Here is a 12,306-nt window from a genome sequence, read left to right on the forward strand (position 1 = left end):
AAGAAAAGAATTATCAACATAGATTTAGTGTGATACTATCTAATAGGCTAGTGTCGATTGGTGCGAAGTAATAACTAAGCCAAACATCGATTATGATGTCTAATATGAGGTAAAGGTAAGGGTTAGTAAATTATACACACGTAGCCGGACCAAGGTGCGGGGTGAAATTCTCTAGATGCCGGACCAAGGATTTAGAGATACCTAACTTATCACTTTGCATATAATACACTAGAAAAGGATTACTATTATTAGGATTACTGCGTTATGAGATTATGGGGAACACATTCCTAGCTACTTTTAATAATCTGAATATAAATAAATACTTAGTTCAAAGCTATCTTTTTATTGTTTTTATTTTATTTTATTTCAATTTAAATCCCCCATTTTTATAACGACTATCGAGTTAAATATTTACTATTGACAATATTCTTTCATATTCTCTGTGGGATCGATCCTGACTCATAGTTGGGTAAATATATTGCATACGATCGTTTATATTTCTTTTCAAGAAGTATATTTGAACGTTATCATTAAGCGAGCAATTAGGCGAACATCTTTGGCTAATTATTTCTTCTCTTCCTCAACATGTGCTACACTACCCATGGATAGTCTGCTGAGGGTACTAGTCTCTACATTGGCCTTACCTAGATGATAGAGCACATTCATGTCATAGTCTTTGAAGAATTCAAGTCATCTCCTCTGATGAAGATTTAGCTCTTTATGGGTGAACACATACTGGAGTCTCTTATCATCTATGAACACATCAACATGAACACCATACAAGTATGTCTCAAAATCTTTAGGACAAACACTATGGCTGCAAACTCGAGGTGATGAGTCGGTTAGTTTTTCTCATGGACCTTAAGTTGTCTAGAAGCATAAGCTATGACCTTACCTCGTTGCATCAACACACAACCTAGGTCGACCGTGGATGCATCACAATAACTCACATAACCGTCTAACACATCTGGTAGAGTCAAGACATGAGTTGTAGTCAACCTAGTCTTCAGTTCTGAAAAGCTTTTCTAACACTTATCTAACCACTGAAACTTGACCTTCTTCTGAGTCAACTTGGTCAATGGGAAGCTATGGATGAAAATCCTTCAAAAAACCTCCGGTAGTAACTGGCCAAACCCAAGAAACTTCTAATATAAGTTGGAGAGGTGGGTCTGGGCCAGTGTTGTACTGTCTCAATTTTCTGAGAATCCACTTGGATCCCTTCGCTGGATACCACATGACCAAGGAAAGTGATAGACTATAACCAAAATTCATATTTTCTGAACTTAGCGAATAAGTAGTGATCTTTGAGGGTTTACAGAACAACTTTAACAAGTCCAAATTTTATTTGAACACATTTTTCATCAAGTCCATGAAAGTTGCAGGAGCATCCATTAGTCCAAAAGACATAACTAGAAATTCATAGTGACCATACCGAGTCCTGAAGGCTATCTTCGAGATGTCACTATCAATGATTCTAAGTTGATGATAGTCGATCTAAGGTTTATCTTAGAAAAGCAACTAACACCCTGAAGTTGGTCGAACAAGTCATCAATCCAAGGGATGGGTAACTTATTATTAAGTGTGATTTTCTTCAACTGATGATAGTCAATGTACGTCCTGAGGAAACTATATTTCTTGCGTACGAACAACACTGGAGCACCCCATAGAGAGATGTTGGGTCTGATTAAGCCCTTATCTAAAAGGCCTTTCAATTTTTCTTTCAATTCCTTTGACTTACCTAGAGCCATTTTGTAAGGAGGAATCAAAATAGGTTGGGTATCCGAAAGGAGATATATTCCAAAGTTGATTTCACTTTCGATAGGAACTCTGGAAGATCTTCTAGGAACACTTCTGGAAACTAATTTACCATTGCGACTGACTCATGAGTAGGGGTATCAGAGTTTGAATACTTGGCCCGAATAAGATGATAGATATACCCTTTAGAAATCATTTTCCTAGCCTTAAGGTAAAAGATAAATCGACCCACAAGAATCGAGTTATTACCCTTCCACTCTAAGACGGGCTCATTTGGAAACTGAAATCAAATAATCATATTTCTACAATCGACTTAGGCATAACAAGAATGTAACCAATCCATGCTTAGAATGATATCAAAATCTACCATTTCTAGCTCTACAAGGTCTACTGAGGTGATTTTATGAGAGATTGTGATAGGACAATTTATGTATACCTCTCTAGCTATAACTGGGTCACTAACTGGAGTAGAGACTAAGAATGGTTGTGAGAGAATTTCTAGATTGACACCAAAGTTTACTACTATATAGGGAGTCACAAAAGACAATGTAGCCCTCAGGTCTAACAATGCATAAACATCTAAATTGAAGACTTGTAACGTACCAGTGACCACATCAGGAGAATAACACCCCTCTTTTCCAGTAAAACACTCACTCGGATGATTCTTACCACACTTTGGGAAAGTTGGAAAAGTACGGCAACCTGAAGCACTCCCCTGTGACTTAGAGCTTGATGCCCTTGCTTTCTGATCCTATCGAAACATGGGGGACGGAGCGCTAGCCTTTTTGTTGAAACTGTGAGTGATTTCCACTGCCCGACTTTTGCTAAGAGTATTCATAATTACCCATGCTATCCTTTTTGTTGTTCTTAGTCATTTTCCTAAGCTTATCTCCCTCAACCTACTGAGTATGAGTCACGAGTCTGGAGATATCCATATCCCTAACAACATAGCAATCCTGCCCTCAGTCTTTACTAAATCAGAGACTCCAACAAGAATTTGCTCATTTGTACCCTCGAATCAACAACCATATGTGGAGCATACGTGGAGAGCTGAGTGAACTTCAGTCCGTAGTCTTGGACTGAAATTGAACCCTGCTTCAAGTTCATAAACTCCTGAACATTAGCTTCCCTTAACTCCCTCATGAAGAACCTGTCCAGAAAAGCTCCAGTAAAATAGTCCCATGTCACATGAGCTGCATTCTCACCCCTGTTTTCCTTCCAGTGCACATCCTTGAGTTGATAGGATGCTAGTTCAACACTCTTCGTACCAGTCACTTGCATTACTACAAGAATCTTCTTAACCTCATCAATGAAGTTTTTTTGGGTCCTCACTAATCTTCGACCCTAGAAATCCGGTGGAGTCATACGAATAAAAACTAGAACTCTAGTTGTAGTTGATCCACCATTGGGTTTTGTAGGAACTGGAGCCTACTGATTGGCTTGGTTTGCTACTGTCTGAGCCAATAGCTAGATCGTGTTACGGAACTCTGTATTCATAACCTCATGATTCGGGACTGGAGGAACTGCTTTAGCATTGCGGGCGTTAGAATTCCATGCATTAGCTCTATGAGGAGGTATGATCTAAAATGTACAACGATGGATTAGGAAGGACAAGTTGAATCACATCTCACGTATGATAAGAATAGCGAAAGAAGTGAAGTATTTTCTTAAAACACTTTGTAGCCTCTCCTTCGTAGATGAGGCACGCTTTAGACCCATGAAAGAGACTACTTAGTGTGGCTTATAGACACCTACGAATCTTGACCAAATACTCTGATACCAAGTTTTTCATGCCCCGAGGCTACCCCCCAAGACATAACACAGGGTCTAGGATCACGAGTAATCCCAAGCTAACCTTGAGTCTGACATATAACAAGCATACTAAAGAAATAACTGAGCAAATTGTGTATAATGCGGAAGATACAAGTAGTGGATATCTGAAATGGGGAAAAACCCAACTAGTCTGAATATATAAAATATCATAAGAGTTTAGTGATGACTGAAACAACACTGAACACTCGAGCTGAATCTACTACTATGTATGAAAAGCCTCTAACTGAATTAAGTTGCTAGAACATGTCCCCAGCTAACTCTAGCAAGACTAAAAACTGAAATAAAGACTGAAATGTAAAGCATGCCTATTATCCTCGAAGTATGAGGACTCACAACTGAAGCTGCTAAATTCGAACTGGGAATCGAACTAAGCGTGATCTGGATGTTGAGTTCCTAAACATACATCATGAAATGATGTAGCGCAAAAGTATGTGTTAGTACTTTGCAGGGTATAGATATGCTAAGATGAACAAAGTATAGAAACTGACCAATGCATAACTGAGCAATGATATAATCTGAACAAGCATATAGATATGTATTGAAGTATAACTGAAAACAGAACTTAATGCAATGACCAATTACTAACCATGAAAATAACATGTTGAACTCTATACTGCAGTAAATGTTGAAAACATGTTCAATGTACGAAGAATCTAACTACGGGAGCTACTATTAACTGACATAAATGTGAGCTAAATGTGGAATCTGATGTATACGCCCCATCGAGAGGACACAATATACCTTGTTAGGGGTATAGAGGCATGACTTAGGCGTGATCACTAAAACTGATGCCCAACAGAGGAGACTTATAAACCTACGTGGACACGTAGTTATGGAACTTTGAGGGTACGCTTAACCCTAGAACAACTCAGTGCTAAGTCTACTCCCATCTGAATATTCTTGAAGCTAAAATGCACTAAATACTTAATAGCTCAAACACTGGCATGCTGACTGAAAATGCAACATTTACATACTGCGAATATGGCATTCGAAATCTGAAGCATGAATTTCTATGTTGACCTAGCAAGTATAATTCATGAACTAGGATAAATTGACACAAACTAGGGTTCTAAGTTATATGCATATAAGTATACTAGATTATCAAGAAACAAGTCTATTTAGATCAAATGAACCATAATCACAATAAATCTTGAAAATCATGAAACCCTAGGTTTGAAAAGTTTATGAGAATCTGAAGAACTAATTTAATTTTAGGGACTTAATTGGTGAAAGAAACCCACTAGTGAAATCTATATACCTGGTGACGAAATCTACAGAGAAATTCATTGGATTTTGGGGATGAACTTCGAAGCACACTCCTGCTTGTTCTTGGGAGATGCGGTCGACTTTTTCTCTTTTTTTTTCTTTAAGTTGGGTGATTTTTGGAGAATGAAGGTTTTGGGTACTGTCTAACTAGATTATTAGGCTTAGATTGAGTAAAATGACGTAGTTTAGGAATCAAACGACGTAGTTTAGCTGGCCAATCCATAGGGGAAAAGACCAACGCGATCCTGACTTAATTGTTGTCGAAGTGATTTCAAGACAGGCTTCACAGGCCGTCATGACGACCAAGGCTCGTCTAGCAGCTCGGGAAGATTCCCTGCCTGACAGGGATTTACTAAAATGTGCATAAATTTTTACTCCAATCTTAGATTTTAGCAAACTTGGTGGCGTTGGAAAGAGAATTATCTTTAATTTGATAGGTCATGGGCCACCTAATTCATTTTGTGCAAAAACATATGACCATTTGAAGTTGACCCAAAACTTACAGGTTGAACTGCCCCACTCACGGTCCACTTCACAGACTGTGTGAAGCACCATGGGTCGTGTAGACCACTGTGGTTCTACAAAGTGAATTGGGATTGTATTGGGTCGATTTCACAGGCCAATTGATGGACCGTGAGGGGTTTCACGGCCCATGTGGGTCTCCCTAGTCCTCCATGCCCGGTTGAATGTGTACCACGACGAGGGTGATGGGTTGTGGTCCTGTTCATGGCCTATGAACCCCTTCTTGGTTAACCATTTTTCTCTAGTCCTATCTTAGGTAGATTTCTGAGGTGTTACATTCCTAAGCCTAATCCACGATGTTATATCACTAATTAGGGAATTATATCATATTAATCTATGTGCCACCATAGGATTTGTGCATACTATAAATAAATTACCTCATTTAGCCCAGGAGGCTCAATAGTGGATCCATATTAGATATATAGGTTCTATACCTAGGCAAGGTATGGGGTAATAGAAAAGAAGGAAGTTCTTAGCGTGTCAGTGAGAAAAAATGCTCTCTACTTATTCAGTTAGCTTAACCAATGAATGGTTTGTATACAGATGTTTGTGTGAAGGTTGCAAATAGTTATGATGCTTTGCAGGAAGAGGATACCACTCAGAATGGAGACCCTGGGGGATCTCATCTCCCTCAATTATTTTCTTCAGGAGAAATTGTCTGATAGACTTCTATACTTGTCTGAGTTTGTATTATGTATCCTTCTAGTTAATTCCTTACAAATTGAACCCTTAAATTTAATGAAAATAAGACTTTTAAACCCATTTTACCATGTGTGTAGTTCATTCGCACATAAATAGATGACATGTCATATCTATGTCACATAAATCAATAACATGTCATATATATCTCCATTAACTATTTTTAAAATTTAAATTTATTCTTTAAAATAAAAATTTGAGACTTCACAGACCAAATCACCGCCCCTCCTTTTCTCCTCTCCATATTTCCATAGTTAAAAAGCCAGAATCCACTAGATCAAAAAGTTGCCGCCACTACTCTTCTTACCGTCAAGACAACCTATTCTCTCTCCCTCACTCATCTCTATCTTAGCCGCATACCCTCACCATTTTCCTTTCCTCCTTCACTGATTTGTTCAAAACCAACAACCCTAGGTCATTGCACTACCAGCTTCGGCTGGCAAACCTCTTCGTCGCCATGACCAACTCCTCTCATCCTCACCCGGCCGCCTCGCTCTCCTCTCCGTTGTTTTCCTTTCTTCGCACCACTGATGACCCCTTGCGAACCATGACCGTTTCTCCTCTCCATCTTCTCTGGCAACCAAAATGCCTAACAGACCTCCTCGCCACCTCCCATTTGGATGAAAAAGGAACCAACACCAAGATCTTTTAGAATGTAAGGAAGAAATAAAAAAAGTTGGGTTAGGGAAGTGATGGGGTTATTTGAAAAAGATGGTGGAGTGGGAAAGAACAATATATTATTTTATTTTATAAAAATTTCTATTTTATTCTTTTATAATTTTAATCAATATTTTTAATTTAAATATGATGTTCACTTACCTTAACATGCATGTATTCACACACTCCCGACAATTCAGAGAAGTTTGATATGTTGTGTTTTATTGTGTTTAAGGGATTCAGTTGGTAAAGAATTAATTAGAAGGATCAATAATACAAACTCAGACAAGTATCAGGCTCCATTACACCATTTCACCTTATCTTAACATGAAACAATCGAGGGCTAAACCAGCCCTTGAAAAAGAAAGAACTAAAAGTATTTCTGCAAAAGAATAAAGTAGAAGTCGCACGCATTCACTATTTAACACAAATCTGGATGTGACTTTTTAGGAGACTGTATATTCCATTTTAAAAATCTGTAGGGGGTAATAGCACCCCTATGAAGTATAGTTGTGTAGTTGGAAATCCGATAATAGATTAGGGGGAATTTGACTATTTTCTCCTATATTTATATTGAAATCTAATTAATTTAAATTTATATAACCTAAAGAATATTCAAGTGAAAACGCTCTATAGTAATTTGTTGTATCACATTATTCCTTCAACTACAAGAGGAGAGAGCCGCCAACTGATCACTTGTGCTTGTATATTTTTATGTAGGGATGACAATGGGGCAAGGTGGTTGCAAAGCGGAGTGGATTATAGTGCTTGCGGGGTAGTGTGGGTTAGTGTTTTTGCTGGGGTGGGGCGAGGTAGGGCGGGTACACAATATTTTTTTAACCTGTGGGGTGGGGCGGGTGTGGGTTAGGGTTTTCTTCTTTTGAAATTAAACTAAATTGGGCAATTAAGCCAAAAACTGCGAAGGGAAAAAACTTAATCTCAATTCTCATCTCACTGTGGCTATCTCCCTTAGTCAAAATCAAGCACATGTACTGGTATGTTGAAGTTTTGCGGGGTGGGTATATGCGGGGCGGGGCAAGGAAAAAATAAAAAATTATGCTATACGGAGTGGGGTGGGGTGGGATGGGGGAAATTCATTGCAGGTGTGCCGCCACAAGCATTTATCTATTTCAAATTTTTTTAATCAAAATAAAAAATAACATATTTCTTATATTTAATACTAATTTAACTTAATATTCATCTTATCATCATACTTTTAATGAAATAATTTATTACAAAAATATATGACTTATTTTACATCACAATTATTTTAGACGACGAAAGTAAAGTCATTCAACTTGTAATGAATTATACTTCCTCCGTTCCTTTTTATATGTCATCATTTTCTATAAATAGTTGGACCATATTTCTTGTCAATTCAAAAAATCAATAAACAAATTATCATATTCTTCCTATTATAGCCTTGATAGAGTAGTTAATTAGTCTTGAAAATATATACTTTGACCAACCTAGGAACTAGGAAAACTAATAAGTAATTAATATTCATTGGAGTACTTCATACATTGATTAAATTTCTCCATTCACTATTCTATAAAATTTGATTTTGAAAATAAATTCAAAAATTCAAATAGTCATCCAAATGCATTTTAATTTTTAAAATCTAGCGTATTCATTATTTATTGAAAAGTCGACTTAAGAAAACATTAAATAAGGGTAAAAGGGTAAAACTACTTAATTTCTTAATGCAAGTGAAATCCAAAAAGGAGCATATAAAAAGGAATGGAAAAGTGTATAGAAGAAAGAACCTTGCAATGAATGTGATAATAATTATTATAATAATTTATAATAGTACTCCCTATATTCTTAATTATTTGTTCACTTTTTTTTATTTATACCTTTTTACTCTGTTTTTATAAATTAAAAAATATATATTTTTTCCTATTATACTTCGAATTAATAACTTTGAAAAAATATAACTTGTTGAAAATCGTAAGTTTTTAAATCATGTACTTTATAATTAATAAGGGAAAATTTTTTATGTCAATAAGTTTATTATTATTTTCATAATAGGTGTGTCAATTCAAAAGTTAACAAATAATTAGGAAGGAAGGAAGTACTCCCGCCATTCACTTTTTCTTGTCACTTATTCGTAAAATAATTTTTTACTTTTACTTGTCACTTCTGAGAAATCAAAAAAAGATAACAACTTTTTTTTTCATGTTTTACTCTCAACATTAAATACTTGTTTTTCAAATTATTTTTCAAGACATAATTTAATAGAGAATAGTTTAATAAAATTCGTATATCAATTATTATTTTTTTAATAAATGTGTCAATTAAATATGATAAATAAAAATAAACGGAGGGAGCACTCAGTAGCTTGGCCTACATTGGGGTGAAATAAAAGTTTGAAATTGGGCTTTGACCAATGACTATAGCGGCGGCATACACTGCTTGTAATGCCCACTTGAGCCATCACGGGTCCACCTTCCTACTAAACGTGCCCATTCTTCTTCTTCTTTTTTTGTTAAAAATAATATTTTATTTTATTTTGTCACTCTACTATATTAAAAAATATCTTTTCATATTATAATTTAATTAATTAATTATTTATTGCATTATTTTTTATGATGTAAGATTATGCATCAATTATTATAAATATAATGAGTAGTGTCATAATTCTTATATTGACTACTTTTTTTCGTTCCTATTTATATGACGTTTTTGTTAAAAACATATAGTTCTTAATATTTGTCATTTCACAAAATCAATGAATCAATTACCTTATTCTTTCTGTTATACCCTTGAGAATTATTAGTCTTCAAAGTATGAATTTGATCAACATAAAAAAATCAAATGATTAATACATATTCATTGGTCAATTTAATTAATCAAAATAAATTAATTTATGTTCCTTCATTAAAAACATGACTTCAATAAATCACTAAACAAGCGTACTATAATAAACTTATCTAATTTTTAAGAGACGCGAAATCTAAAATAATAACATGTAAATAGAAATAAATGAAGTATTATTTTTCAGAACTTGTGCAATATTCAAAACAAGTAAAAAAAAAAAAAATACAAGAGAGAGAGTGTGCGTGCTAAAAAAAATTATAGTCCTTCTGTCTAATAATACTAGTTCATTATTGACAGAGATGAACCCAGAATTTGAAGACTTTGGGTGTATCGATATAAACATAGCTCAAATATGAGATCTAAGCTAAACTTAAAATTAAAAAAAAATAAAAAAAAGTCTTTAGTAGGATTCAATCCCTGTTCTCAAGGGTGGTATCTTTAGCTTGTACCAGTTGCACAAGAACACTTCTATGTTTATTATGAGTGCACTGTTAAGTATATCTTAATTTCTACTAGTTTTTAAAAATAAATATACATTTGATTTTTTCAGAAGTTACCGGGTGCACGTGCACCCTCTCTCTGTAGTGTGGGTCCGCCTCTGATTATTGACTTTGCCTACCTCTCAAGAAACTACAAATAGAATGATAATTTTATTGTATTACCATTTGAATATAATAAATATAATATCTTGAAAAGTGTAATAACAAAATTACTATAATAAATGATAAAAGTAAATCAGGAACTAAATGTAAAACTATTTATTGATTTCGTGAAATGGACAACTATTATTGAATATGTCAAAATAATATGATGGACAACTATTATTGGACGAAGGGAGTAATAAATTTCTATTTTTAGGTATAGGAAATATTCATCTGTATATACTTTAGAGATGTGGTGAGAGGGTCCATTATGTTAATTTTCCATTATAAAAGGGTGTCTTATCTTTCAAATTATGAAGTACATAAATTAAAAAATTATGATTTTCCAAAAGTTCCGTCTTTTTAAAAATTAATTAATTAAGGATATAATAGTAAATTTTTTTTATCATTTTCAATTGGACACGAAATTAAAGAGAAAAAGAGTAAAAGAATTCTTCTTGAAATTTTTAATCTAAAATAAGTCATTTAGTGGCTCACGTTCCAAGAGAAAATGACGTATACTTCCTCCGTCCAACAATAGATGTTCACTACACTTAAAATAGTTGTTCAATAATATTTATTTAGTTTAGAAAATCAAGAGATAATTTTACTTTTATGATTATTTTATCCTTGCTATTAAATATTATTATTTATCATCTAACATATTTCTCAAAATATTAAATTTAATAAAGTCAAATGATAAAATAGGACAACTTTAAGATGTGTTTTATGATATACTCCATCCGTTTTATTTTTGTTCTTATTTTAGATTTGACGTTTTTCAAGAAAGTAGATGAATTTATCATTATATTCTCATTTAGTGTTCATTTAAAGTCAAGGTTTTAATTAATGAATATGAATTAATTTATTTTAATTAATTAATTTGATCAATGTGAATTAATTAATTACTTAGGTATTTTGTGTTAGTCAAATACATATTTTTAAGATCTATAACTCTCAAGGGTAAAATTGAAAAAATAATTTTATTTGTGTATTAATTTTGTAAAATGACAAGTATTAAAAAACATGTGATTGTAGTAAGGACAACGTATTTTACCCATTCACTTTTACATGTTTGTTATGTGAAAAATATATATTTATTTTCATATGTCACTTTTCACATATGAAAAATATATAATTTTTCTATGTTTTATTTTTAGTATTAATTATTTATTTTCTAATCATTTTTCAAGATACCATACTAAACATCAATTGATAAAGGTAGTGTAGTAAAGTGATCATATTAAATATTATTTTTAATGAATTGCTAAGTCTAAATATGACTAGTAAAAATAAATAAAGGAAATAGTTTGATTGCCCACAAAATTTAAGAAAGAAAAAGGATTTCAATTGGTAGAGTCTAGTATAGTCTTGGGGAACGGTATGGAGACGTCTGTACTTTACTTCGAGAGGCTATAGGACTTTAGGAAATCTCTCTATTTTCTCCTGTCTCCTTTCGTGCTATAACTTGATTCCAACTGGTATTTTTCGATCCGAATTGGTATCTAATTTCCTTCACTCTTCTGTCCGCAGATGGTTAACACTAGATTCAATGATGTCAAGCCCATAGCTCGATGAGTCCGCAGCCAGAGGCCGTGGTCAAGGAAGGGGTAGGGTAAGTGCAAGGGGCAGGGGCAGAGAAAGAGTGGCACCCTCTACGGGTGGAGCCCCAACTGAGAATGTTTCAAGGGAAGAGACCCCACCTGCACAAAAAGAAGAGGTAGAAGAGAACGTGGAGATTTAGGACGAGGGGGAAGTTGGACGAGAAGAGGTTGCACCAGCTAAAAATATCGGCGTCCCTCAATTAGACCCAGTGTTAGCTCAGCAGATCATGTCTTTCATGAAGGGGTTGGTCGGTCTTAGAGTCCTTCCCGCATTGCAAGCTGCTCAACCTCCGATCAACCGCCCCGTTACTACTACTATTCCCAGGGTAGATGGAACATCAAGCACTGATGCCTTCGGGTCTTGTGATGACTGGCAATGAGCATGAGATGCTGACTAAGTTTCTGAAATTAAAGTCGCTTGTGTTCCAAGGTTCTGAGAGTGAGGACGCCTATGAGTTCATCTTGGATTGTTATGAGAGACTTCATAAGTTAGATATTGTACATCGGCA

This window comes from Solanum stenotomum, chromosome 5 (genome assembly GCF_019186545.1).
Source record: "Solanum stenotomum isolate F172 chromosome 5, ASM1918654v1, whole genome shotgun sequence".
In the NCBI taxonomy this organism is placed as follows: domain Eukaryota; kingdom Viridiplantae; phylum Streptophyta; class Magnoliopsida; order Solanales; family Solanaceae; genus Solanum; species Solanum stenotomum.